Source organism: Gymnogyps californianus, chromosome 1 (assembly GCF_018139145.2).
Source record: "Gymnogyps californianus isolate 813 chromosome 1, ASM1813914v2, whole genome shotgun sequence".
NCBI lineage: Eukaryota > Metazoa > Chordata > Aves > Accipitriformes > Cathartidae > Gymnogyps > Gymnogyps californianus.
The window spans coordinates 125,260,436-125,273,080 of record NC_059471.1 but is presented as its reverse complement, the minus strand read 5'-3'; positions in this window follow the sequence as shown (position 1 = coordinate 125,273,080).

Sequence of the window (12,645 nt, the reverse complement as noted above, 5' to 3'; positions counted from 1 at the left end):
TTCTCCTATGGGAGATGTGTAGGCTTATGCTGTAAGTCACTACCAATGTGGCTTTCTTGCACTAGCATACTTTTAGACTGTTTATCAAACTGCTTATAGTCCCATTTCCATGTCAGAACTCAGTGTTATAAATTTCTAAAATTATAGAGAACTTGACATTGTTTTATTTCTGTGAGTACTCAGTTCAGGGTTGTTTATTTTATGAAAGTACAAGAACTCTTCTAGCTAGGATCTGTCATTCACACAGTTGCAACAAGAAAAGGCAGGCTGAACTACTGAAGCTTCAATTCTCAGCATAGCATGTTATGTGAAAGCCTTTCTGTTCCATCCAAATGCAAAGGCACTTCATATCTTAAGGCATTTATTTCTGTTTATGTTGGACTGGATGGAGTGTCCAAGTGTTACTTTTTCTCAAACAGTTCAATGTTTGTATGTTACTGTTAACATTTGAATAAGTGCTAAGCCAAAATCATTTTGTCCTACAGGCCTCAGATGAAGTTTATGTGAATTAAAGAAGCTTTTTATTTGTTCATTTTTGGTTGGTTTTTTGTGTGTTGTGTTTTGTTTAGTTTTTCTAAATGAATGGAATCAGCTCTCTGTAGCTCCATTAGACTTCTCAGCAACAATTCTTCCCAGACATCTTTAGAAATGAACTATCAGACGTACACAGTTGACTATGGAATGAAGCAGACTGTTCAGCAAGTCAGCTGCTGTTTGGCAACTCCTATTTGCATATTCTTACCATGCAGCAAGGGTGAGGTAACTCTGAACAGAGAACCATTCAGGGAAGAGGAATTTGGTGTAATAGGCTGACAAACTTGTTATCCTGCATTTGTGTGTCTATGCCATTGTTTATCACACTTTTGCCTGATAAACCTTATCTAACCATTCCAGAGAAATTCTGGGGGTAAGTCCTTGTTCAGTTTTTGGTTTGGATAGTCAGCTGAAGTCAGAGATACTTATTTATACCATCTGATTCAGGAACAATGGGAATAGCTTTCTCACAGGATTCTCTGTACTTTTCTGGTGGCGGAGGAAATACCATGACTGCAGCTTTTCTCAGGCTTTTATGATGCGTGGTTTTGGATGAGGAGAACATTGTCACATGTACTTTGTTAATGATTTGGAACCATTAGCTGGTTTTCTCCATAGTTTTTCTTTAAGAACATTTTCATATTAATTTGTTTGCTTAGTCTTATGGAAGCAAGAAAATGATGACAGAGTAGTCATGTGCTGAGCTGTTCTGATATTTGCATCTCGGAAGATAAGCTGCACTGCTGGAATACTATACAGACGTTGTCATACTGTTTCCATGCTGGAGAATAAGGATATATTTTGAACTTACTGTCAGGTTGTCTGAAGCAAATGAAATTTTTTAGTGTTTCTGTAATCATGGTAAATAAAAGAAATGAAACTGGGATGAAGTTGCAGGCAACTTGAAGGCTAGGTAATGCACTTTTTTTTTTTTTTAAAGGGATTTTAGGTTTTGCACAATTTGCTTAAGGTTGTTTTAAAATTTGCTACAGTTTTTTTGTCTTACACTTTCTATTCCAATTCTTGCCCTCAAACTCATTTCCTCTGCCCAGCAAAAACATTTTAATTTTTCATCCCTCTATACTGCAGGTGGTGAAGTAGTACATTAACAATAATCACCACTGTGTGGTAACAGTTAGCAAAAAGTGATTTTATTTTGTTTTTTCATGGTGTTCAGTTCAAGGCCTCATTGTGATGAGGATCAGTTTCCATCAGGCCTTTCCAACCATGTCTGTAGGCCAACTTTATGATTCTGGAACAGCAAATTTCAGGGTGAAGTTCATGAGAACTAGAGAAGAAGTGGACTTGATCAAAGCTTCTGGCTATGGAATAATCTACAGAGAGAGACAAGACAGAGCCAGCATCAGATTGCACCCCAGAAATTTGCTGATCCTATTATTTTTGTCATAACGTTTTTAAAAGTTCACAGCTTTCCAAGATGTCAACTTGAGGATTCAAATATGGCTGTACTTCAGAGATGGCTGGTTTTTATTGATTTTATTCTTTTTAGAGAGCACCTTGTGCCTTTTTTTTTTTTGATAAATAAGCTCCCTACAATGGGTCTTAGCCTGGATGCTGAAGTTGCTAAATGTTTTGTAAACTTTGCTAAGAAATTTATGGCCCTCTCACATTAAAAAAAAACCGTAACAAACTAGTAAAAGGTCAAATCTCGGAGAGGCAGTGTGCAGTACCAGTATATTCTCTGCAAGTAAAACTGATCCAGTCAGAATTGCTGTGTAATATTTAGATTCTGTAGTAATTCTGAAAAAAAAACCCCTAATATCAATATATCTATATAATGTTTCTTGTCAGTCAAAACAGAAGTCCTCATGTGCAAATCTGAGCTCATGTTACTTCAGCATACTTTTTCCAGACTTGTGAGAAGCAGGAAATAGAAGGGTCCTCAAGAGATTTTTTTTTTTTTTTTCTTGTTTGACTGAACTTTGGATCTTTAGGAAAGGGAACAGTGTATCCCAAGTGTGACTGACTGGTGGAGGTACTTCCAGCATACGTATTAATTTATTTACTTAAAAACGAGAATTGGGAACAAGTCATGATCTGTAGATTGGTTAGTAAGTAAAATGGGAATGCAGTTTTATTTAAACCTGTCATTTTAAAATATATGCACTGTGCACACTGGCTACAGAAGGAGGATCAAGGGCGTTTACTGAACATAAACATTTAACTTTCTCAATGCTCCCAAATAACATTTCATGGCATAATATTTTCCACATTCCTAAAGACAATTGAGAATAAATTATAATATGTATGAGGAAAGAATCTGTGACTTTTTTATAAGAACGAATATGAGGTTTTGAGTATTGTTTCCATGTAATTATTTGATTTAGCATTGGGAGCTGTGTATGTGTATTTTTATGTATGCATATACATATGTAGCTGTCCTATGCTGGGTTGATGCAGAGTGGCTTAATAGTGGGTCATTGGAGAGGTGGCTCATAGCTCATAATTTACCTCCCCAAGTATTAAACACCCTGCTATTTTTTAGGTGGAGCATTTGAATTTTTACGTAACAACTTGCAATGAAACTGGCATTGACTGATATGTGCACAGTAGTAAATGAGTTCAGTGCATTCCTTTTGATCAATTATTCATTAATTGTCATTCAGTTGGTGCTTAACATAGATTATGAATATTCAGAGAAAAAAAATTCTTTTCTGTAAACTGAAAAAAGACCAATTCTGGCTTTCACCATCTGAATATTTGGGATACCACCTTCTCTCTGTTCACATTTGTTTGTTCACATAACACACAGTACTTTTAGAGCATGACAAGTTCTGCAAAAAGGTGTCCTCCTACATATGCAAATATTCATATTCTCCACAGTGCTGACAAGGGCCCGCTTCAGGCACCCTGCTTCTAAAAATATGTGCACTAATAGCAGAGAATTCAGAATACGGCAAGAAGAACGATCAGAGATCTGTGACTTCTTACCTACAAGGAAACGTAGGAGAGCTTGGGTTGTTTAGTTGAAAGAGAAAATTTAGGGGGAACATTAACAGCCTTCAGAAGTGTGTAAAAGAGCATTGCAAAGAGGAAGAGGCAAACAAATAAAAAGTCAAAATTTGGATCAACAAAGAGCAGAGTTAGCTATCGTGTAAGTTTTTTATTCGCAGAAGGATCTCAACTAGTCTGTTTGTTTACATTGGAACATTTGTACAGCCAACTTTAAAGACTTCTGTGTTGCACTGGGAGTTATCCAGACAGTGTGAGAATCGGTATCAAACACTTTAAATGACTGATCGCATGCTTTGAATAGCAAGTACTTAGGGCCATTGTGACTATGAAAAATTTGTGTGCAGTCCATAAAGTGGAATATGTTCACATAAAAAGGAACTTAAATAATTTTGAATGCTGAAAGTCTGTTCAGTGACTGATTCTGAACTAAAAGGGGCTAAGTTATTCTCACGAACTGTCCAGCCACACTCAGTATTTATTTTCACTTCTGAATCATTCAGGATTACTGTTTCCAGGTTTTCCCGTCTATTGAATCCTTATATATCAGATTATTTCCTCTCCTAGTACTAGCTTGCATTAATTTTGTTAAAAATAATATGGTTATTTTTTGCTGATGTTTACAGTCTCCCATGTCTATATATTTCTCGCTCCTTGTTGGTAGAGCTGTTAATAAAGAGTTATGTGTTGCTTGGAAAAAAAAAAAATATTATGAAGATCTTTTCCAAATCATATCTTAAGATATTTTGGAAACATTGGCCCACTTAAAATTATCTTTCAGTGTCACAGAAATCAGCTAAATCCCAGAAAACTGGGAAGCAAAAAAAATATTGTTGCAATTTCTAAATGACTCTCTCCCATACCTTTCAGCTTTCTTCCTCTTCCTGAAACAATTTCACCCCCTCCCCCAAATCTGAATAGTATCCCTAGTAAGTTAATAGAATAGATGTTATGAGAGAAAATTACTAGACTCCTAGATAATAAGTTTGATTCTAATGATGGCACATTACTGCTTTTAATAAGAGAAGAAAGCAGGCTTGGTATATGAGTCCTGTGTCTTAACTAATGTGAAGACTTCCAGTAGATGAGTGGGATACTGCAAAACTAGGGTTTTCACGTATGACATTAATACCCAAATTGTGAGGAATCCAGGTGTAAAACGGGAATTCAGAATCGGTATCAGAAAGTAGTAAACAATTAAAAAAAAAAAATCACTGCATTTGTTTCTGAAACATTGCCCGATGCTCTCTCATCTTGTAGAATAAAGTAAATTATAAACTGCTGCAGCTCAGCGTTACTGTGTGCATGTGTGTGACTGCTTGTAGAGATCTCTTAGCAGAACAAGGTAAGTTAGCCAGCTTTTTGTGTAATTGAACTATCAGATGGTTTGTTGGTTGCTTGCCCAGTAGCAAGGTAATAAAACATTAGCAAAGGAAACATTTTTGAAAAAGTAAAACTTGTTGCACCTTTATTTATGTCATAAATTTAGATATGACTCCGGAGTATGCATCTCAATCCATGTTCAAACTTAGGGTATTTGGAAGTATATTTGAAGTTTCAATTGTATCTGCAATTCAATTTTCTATTGACTTATAACTGATTCTTTGCCGTTTTATCAGGGAGAGGTGGTACATACTCACAAGAAAATGGCTAGCAAATGAAATTAGTGTAAATACAGTTAAATAAGCAATGAAGAATCATTGAGAAGAGAGATTTGGGCCACACGTGTGTTTTCTGTTTTCTCTCCATGGTGGTGGGGGAGGTTCTTCTATGCTGCAGGGGCTCAGAAGAATCACCATGGGCTAAGGGAGACATGCAGGCCATACAGAGGGGGCTGCATGTCAGGTTCTGTGAGAATGAACCTGTTCCACAGCATCCAGAAGGTGCCTCTGCAAAGGGAATAAAGGGAGGCAAAGGGGAGAACATTGCATGCTGTAGGCTTTTCAGGACCACCAACGGGCAAAGTACAAATCTAGCTTATTACTGACCATGTGATGGAGTCTGTAACTGAAAGTCACAGTTGTAGATAGTTTAAAAGGCTAGAAGGGCAGTTATTTCTTTAACAATTCTTCCCAGAGTGGAAGAATTCTTCACACAAAATACAGGGAGAGGAAGATGGGGAATAAACAAACATATAGAAATGGAAGCCACGCTAAGTCTAGAATCTGTAGTTAAAAGAGAGAACTGAATAAATGTTAGGAAAAAGGCTGGTAATTCCAATGGTCCATCCATCAATTTGTTTTTTTTCCATGTTCTTTCTCTGTCTTCCTCCCTCCTTCTCTCTCTTCCCCCCCCATTATCGTTGCTGTCATTTTCTCTCTTGCATGCATTGCAAAGATACCTTGTGCTACCTGAGAACACAAACAAAATGTTGTGTTTGCCATTATGACACAACCTACTTTCAAGTATTTTAAGAATGATCCCTTGCCGGTGACTGCAGTGAATGTTCAAAAGGTTTTGTTGTTTTTTTGCATTGTGTTTGAATTATTTTTGGACAACAGTGGAGTACAATCTGAACTAACTTCCTAAAATATCTGAAATAGTGGTTAAATGGGGGAAAAGGCGGGGGGGGGAATCTTTTTAAAAGGCACTGTGGAGCTGTGGGCCAGATCTGCTCGTACATGCCCAGGTGTACAAGGGGGCTTTAATTGCTGTGGAGACCTCCCAAATATCTTACTGGACTGCCTGCTCAGTCTGTCAATGAGCAGAACATCTGGGATCACGGGGCTTGCTGGCTTTTTTTTGTGGACTCAATGCTTGCTCAACAGAATCTGATTATTTTTGTCCAACTATTTTCAAGATGTAAATTAGACAATAAGATGTTTTTGCCATTCTTGTTTTTAACTGATCCCAAATATGGCTATTGCAATACGGCTATCTTCCTGCAGCTTGCTCTCAGAACTTTCTCATACGTTTTTCCATGCTGTGCACAGTCTTCCTACTTGATTAGCCATTTTTAAACTCTTTCTCGAAAGTCAAGTTTTGTTTACACCTGTTAGAGACTTGAGTCTAATTCTGTAATGCCACCTGTTGCTTGGAGTCCCACTTATCCCCCTAAGTAAAAAAAGCTGTAAGAAAGCATTTCTACTGTTATGACTGGCAGAACTTTATCAGTTTTCTCCAGAGAGCTTCTAGCACATTGTGCATGTATTTCTGAAACAGATTTTGGTTTTCCCAAATGCTTTTAACTTTTCTTGGTTACTGTCAGAGCCACCCAAAGAATTTGAACAACAACTATGCCCCATAGTTGTTGTGTGGAAGAGACAATGAAGAGCAGTCATAATTTCCCCTGTAACAGTAATGATTTTATGGACCGCTACTATACCCTCAGCTGTCTTTTTTCTAGACAAAATCTGTGGGCCTCACCCAATACCCACTGCTGTCTGAGTGAAATATCCTGGTCTGTGAACCAAAGTGCAGGGTACCTGATTGCATCCATAATTGCAGGCTTGTGAAGTGACCTGTGCCATGTATTCTGACTTCAACCTGAAGTTTATGTTTGTACACAGTGATGTGTATAGAGGCCTGATTAAGGTAGGGTACTAGCTGACAAAACAAGCACTGAGTCAATTCATCCAAATATAATTTTGTGTGTTACTGAAAAGGCTTGTAGAGGAAAAAACTCTGTGCAGGACAGTCATTCCTGATCATCAGGCAGTCAGAATAGTACACTGGGAAGTTTATTATAAAAACAAACATACACAAAAATACACACGTGCAAGCACTTAGTGTAAGAAAAGCCCTGGCAAGTATCTTAAAAATGTGTTTATGGAATTGTTACAGTAATGAAAATATCACTGAAAATACAGTTAAACCAATGAGTATTTATGAGAGAAAATTACTTGGGCTTCTGTCCATTTGGGGCATTTGCAGAACTTCTGTCGCAGCTGTAGTGCAGTTACACCTACATGTGGATGCTCACTGTTGAGTCTGAACCACAAAATTGAGCATGTAAGGGAATGATATTTAGGGGCAAAATAATATTGTTAGTAAGGGGGATGATGTAATATTGTGGCACAGTTACAAAATAAACAGTGCTTTACACTTCTCTGAGTGTACCCTGGCTTCTCACTGAGCCTTGCTCTGGACAGAACCATGTGTCCCAGTTGCTGGGGGACTGGGCATAGCAGGGCAGCCTTTCTCTGCTTGTTTCCCAGCTGTATTGGCTCATTCACTTTGGCATCTGTGAGCCCCTTCACTGTGGGAGGATGTAGGCCCGTAACTAGGGAACCACCTCAGGGGACTTGGAAATGGTCTTTGTTTTATCCTTTTGACGTGTATGTTTTATCCTTTTGCCATATGTAGGAAAAAGGATAGAAAGAGTAAGATGCTCACATGCCTGTGTCTATCTTGTGCCTTCAGCTTTCCTTGCCTGCACTGTAAATCCCTTTCATGTCAGAGATTATGATGTTGGACATGCTCTTCCTGCCTATTTAAATCTCTGAAAGCCTGATTCCCTCATCTATGCTGAGCTGCAATTTCCTAGCAGGTAACAAATTTGGTACAACAAATTGCTATAAATGACCTTTTCCTTGTGTCTGAATGCCAGAGGTGTCACCAAAAGAAGGTGTCAAGATGATCCTTCTTGCAGAAAGATTTACTAGCCACTCTGTGTCTTTTAGGTAAGAAATGTAAATATTCTGCACTTTTTTTCCTTGTTGGTCTAAAATAGCCTACAAAGGAAGATTTTCTGGGCATAGTGTTTATAAAACCCTGGAGAGGATTGAGTGGCACTTAAATCTTTAGATGGTTCTTGAAAGCTGATATCTTGCACAGGCAAGGTAAATTTGAATTACACTGTATGTGACTGTAGCTGAAACTCTATGCTACATGTGCTAGGGGCAAAGATGTGATATAAGGCCTGTGTGTTTAGTCTGGGGAATTGCAAATACTTTTCAGGGACATGTGATTCCTCTTACCCCCTTTTTTTTAAATGGGTTGGACAGATTGTGGAACTTCTTTCTCTTGTGTGATAGAATTGCAATATAGTGATGAATGCAGAGGAGGTCTTTCTCTGGGCAGTTTCTGTTGTCTTGATAGCTGGATATTAATGCAGGCTATTCCCATGCATAGTAAACCCTCTGTGAGTGAAAACATCTGTGATGTTTATACCGAATTATATACACAGGAGTGACATGGTAGGTGCTAAGCTCTCCATGATGGATAAATTGTAGTCTGGATTGTTTAGTGATTATCTGCAAAAGTTGTGCTTTGTCTTATGAGCAAAATCCTGTGCATTCTTATATAATAAAAAAGGTAGTTATTAGAGTTTGTCTTCCAACCCAGATTTTGAAGGTATATGCCTGTGTGCAAGAAAAAGCGGAGGGAAAGCAATCTTTTTTCTGAAGTGACAAGTGACAACACCTCTTTTTTTTTAGTCTAGTTTCCCAGGGATGTCTTGTCCAAGTAGCCTCACACTTTCCCAAAATAATTTCCTCTGGCTACAGACCAAACACAAGAACTTCAGGCAAAAAATGTTTCTTTAAAAAAAAGACTGAAAGGGTATCTGTTGAGAGAAGGAAAAGATTTTCAGGCTTATCATGATAAAAATGGAATGATATATAATAATGTTTATTTAGCACTTAGGGCTAATAATTATGTATTAAAACCAAATTCTTATTTTTGTATGGCTGCTGTAGATTTTCTTCTGTCTAGTTGTCCGTATGCATACAGTATGTAGGGAATATCACATAGAAAGTCCTCAGTGATATGTCAGACTTCCTTCCAACCAAATTGTGACAGTGCTCCATCCCCTCACCATTTGCAGGACTGCTTCCCAAGGTCTCTGGTGGAAGGAAGTGGCACTGTTCAGGGCTTGCTGGCCTCATTGCTGTTTACTCACATGGGAACAGCAGCTGGTCCAGTGAACAGCACAGGGTGGTGTAACCCTTTCATTCCAGTGTTTTGATCACTACTTTGGCTGTCTGTCAAAAACATCAAATTCAAAGCACTTAGTGGGCATAGGTTGCAGCAGTTGCTTATTCCAGAAGCTTCCACAATAGCTGCATCCTTAGAATGGACATGTGCCAGTGGCAAAGGTGAAATGTATGTTTTGGTTTTTTATTTTACAATAATGCCTAGATTCCTTATGCTAGATCAAGTCCTCTTCATTCTTTGCCTTGTACAAAAAGTAATATGAAACAAGCCATCCCCTGGGAAGTTTAAAATCTTGACAGATTTAGTAATCTAAATATCTAAGAGCACAGCAATTGCACTCTTCTCCTTTAGAGATTTGCTACAGAATGAAATAAAACAGCCGCCTCCCAGCCACTATTTTCTTGCAGTTGGGGAAGGGTGAGGGGAAGGATCTCGTTAGAAAAAGGAACTTATTGCTAGCTACTGATTGAAATAAGAAGAGAGCCAGCATTTAGAGATTTCTCTTAACAAAATACTGGATGGTGATGAAGTTGCATGTCACTGGACTATGTGTAGTCCCTGCGTATCAGCAATGTTAACCTTAAAAATAGGAACAAAACTATCCTTTGGGTCAGTTGCTGAATCTCATGTGGAAGCTTTGTTTTTGAAGATCCAAGGGTGAGCAGTGGACGCAAAGTTTCTTTGCTTGGATTCTCTTTGCCTTTTAGGGTTAGATTTCCTATGACCTGTAGCTTTGCAGGAATGGCATCTGTAGCCCTTTCCCACTTGTGGAGGAAAAGATAGACAAGCCCTGCTGTCTGTCAGAGCGTGCTATTTTGAGAAACTGCACAAGTAAATATTCAGCAGCAACATTACAATGTCAGACTGTTGCATGTGTAAAGCGTAAAACATGGAAATGAGTAATGTGGCCCTCATACTTACAATAGTTTTCTCACATATGTAAGCAATCAGTAGACTCGATTAATGAAAATGATAGTGCAAATGGGGTAGAGAGGACTTAAACCTGCTGATTACAAAGCAGATTCCATTATCTAAGGAGGGGTGTACATACATTGTGGCTTAGAGTACTTTATTCCGTGTTTAAATAAGTGTTCTATTAAAATGTATAACGTATGTGTCCGTCTGAGCTCCTGCCAACAAAATTTATTACAAATCACTCATTTTCTGATACACACATGCTACTTTCCACTTAAATTTCCCACCGATGTTATCTTTAGATTCAGCAATGTCCTAGTTTGGGCATAAATATCTTTTCCCTTTTTAACAAAGAAATTAAAATGTTAAGCCAGAGGTAGGTGGTTTTTTTTGCTCTGCGTAGGCCAGCCATATGATGTTGGTAACTTGCAAGATGCATAAAAACCTCACAAACCATGGATGGCAAGTGATGCTAGTGGGATTAATTTCTAAGTTTGTTGTTGGTTTTTTGTTTTGTTTTCTTTTTTTTTTTTTAAGAGGTGATGAAGTGGATCAGGGCCTGTCACTTACCTGAAAACTGATTACAAACTGAAGTAGGCATGATGACATATTTCAGAGATCTGAGTATCTTCCCTGGGGAGCTTTCAGCAGTTGTAAGGCATCGCTATGGCATTATGCTACAGGAAAACCAGCCTCAGCTGAAAGCAGCAATAGGGCATTGGGGGTTTTCTGCCAGCAAAGAGCCGGACGCTGGAAGAAATGCTCTCTGTACGCATTCCCCCAATTGGGCAACAGCATCTCCAGGAAGGGAAAATGTCTGCAGCTCGTGCAATCCCTGCCATCTCTGGTGGGTTAATTTTGGTGGGTGTTGTGATGCAGGCATTTGTTCTCTTACAACTGGAAGGAGACACATTTAAATGATATATTTTGAACGTGTTATTCAAAAACTTTCAAATAAATAATTGTTCAGAATAGCTATTCCAAAAGCAGCTTGCTTTCTTTAAAAATCTCCTGGGGCTTTTGTTCATTTGTTTGTTTTCTTGAATGCCCGCATTTCCCTCCCAAAAGATTCATAATTACTCTATAGCATAGCAGAAAAATCATTCTAGGTGGAATTCCCCCCAAATGCCTTTTTGTCTAAATCCCAGTGAAAGTCAATGGGGTTTGTGCTCCAAAACCAGTTAATTTCTTTCAAAAATCCTACCTAATGAAAACAAATTATCACCTCGGTTTTACTGGGTAACATTTACAGAGCCTGCACATAAATTGTCTCTTCAGCGCAGGGGGAGGACAAAATGTTTTTAGAGATCTAGCTTGAAGTAGGGGTCATGTCAGTTACAGCAAAAGTAATTGGTATTTTTCACTTCAGTGTCTGTTGAATGAATGAAGCTGAACATAAAGCAGTGGTGTGTATTCAGCTAAATGCTGGTAGCCATGGAGAGAAGCAGCAGCTAACTGAAACAAAAAAAAAAGTAATACACATGAGTCTTTTTTGTTAGACAAAACAGTTTTGTCCAAGAAAGTAAAAGGCATGTGGTAACAATGAGTATAACTACATTTCATTTTTGCCGTGAGATGGTTACAGTTACAAAATACCGTGCAATTAACTGTTTAATCCCAGTATTAGAAATGCAGCAGGGCATGGTGTGAACGAAGTACTTTTTTTAAATGCATAAATGGCACCTAGGAACCTAATTCTTGCTGTCTTTCAGAATTTCTCCTTCAGTGTATGCCACCACCATGTATGCTTTCTCTAGTAGCAGAGACTTTAAAATCTGCCAAAGGCATCTAACTTCTCTGACAGCTTTCCACTTCTTAGTCTGGTGCTGCAGACCCAAAGTGCCTATTCAAACCCTGGGTGTGATGCAAGAGAGCAAATATTTGCCCCATTAAATAGAAGTTGGGAGAGGCAAGTGACTTGCCAAATTATAAAGTGGAATCCTTTCATCTCGGCACTCTTGAATGGCTTTTGGATCTAAATGTTGACGCTTTGATACTGCGTGTCTACAGAAAGGAGTAAGTGAAATTGAAACAGAACTGGACAAACATCTTGGTCAGAACTTTGCTTACAAAAACTGTGAAAGAAAACATTTCATAGATATATGCTAGTATAGGTAAAGTTTTCTGGTCAAAATAAATCCCTAAGGAAAAGTGACATAAAAATGGTGGCCTCTTATTTCTTAAGTTTTGTAAATGAAACACTTTGAAACAAAGCATTTCAGATAGAAAAAACCCAACTAAATATTTGGAAGTATGTTTTCAAAACTATTGTCATTCAAAAAGCCTCTTTCATTAGACCAAAACAAAAATAAAATTAAATACATCATCCCTTTTGATTTGCTAAAA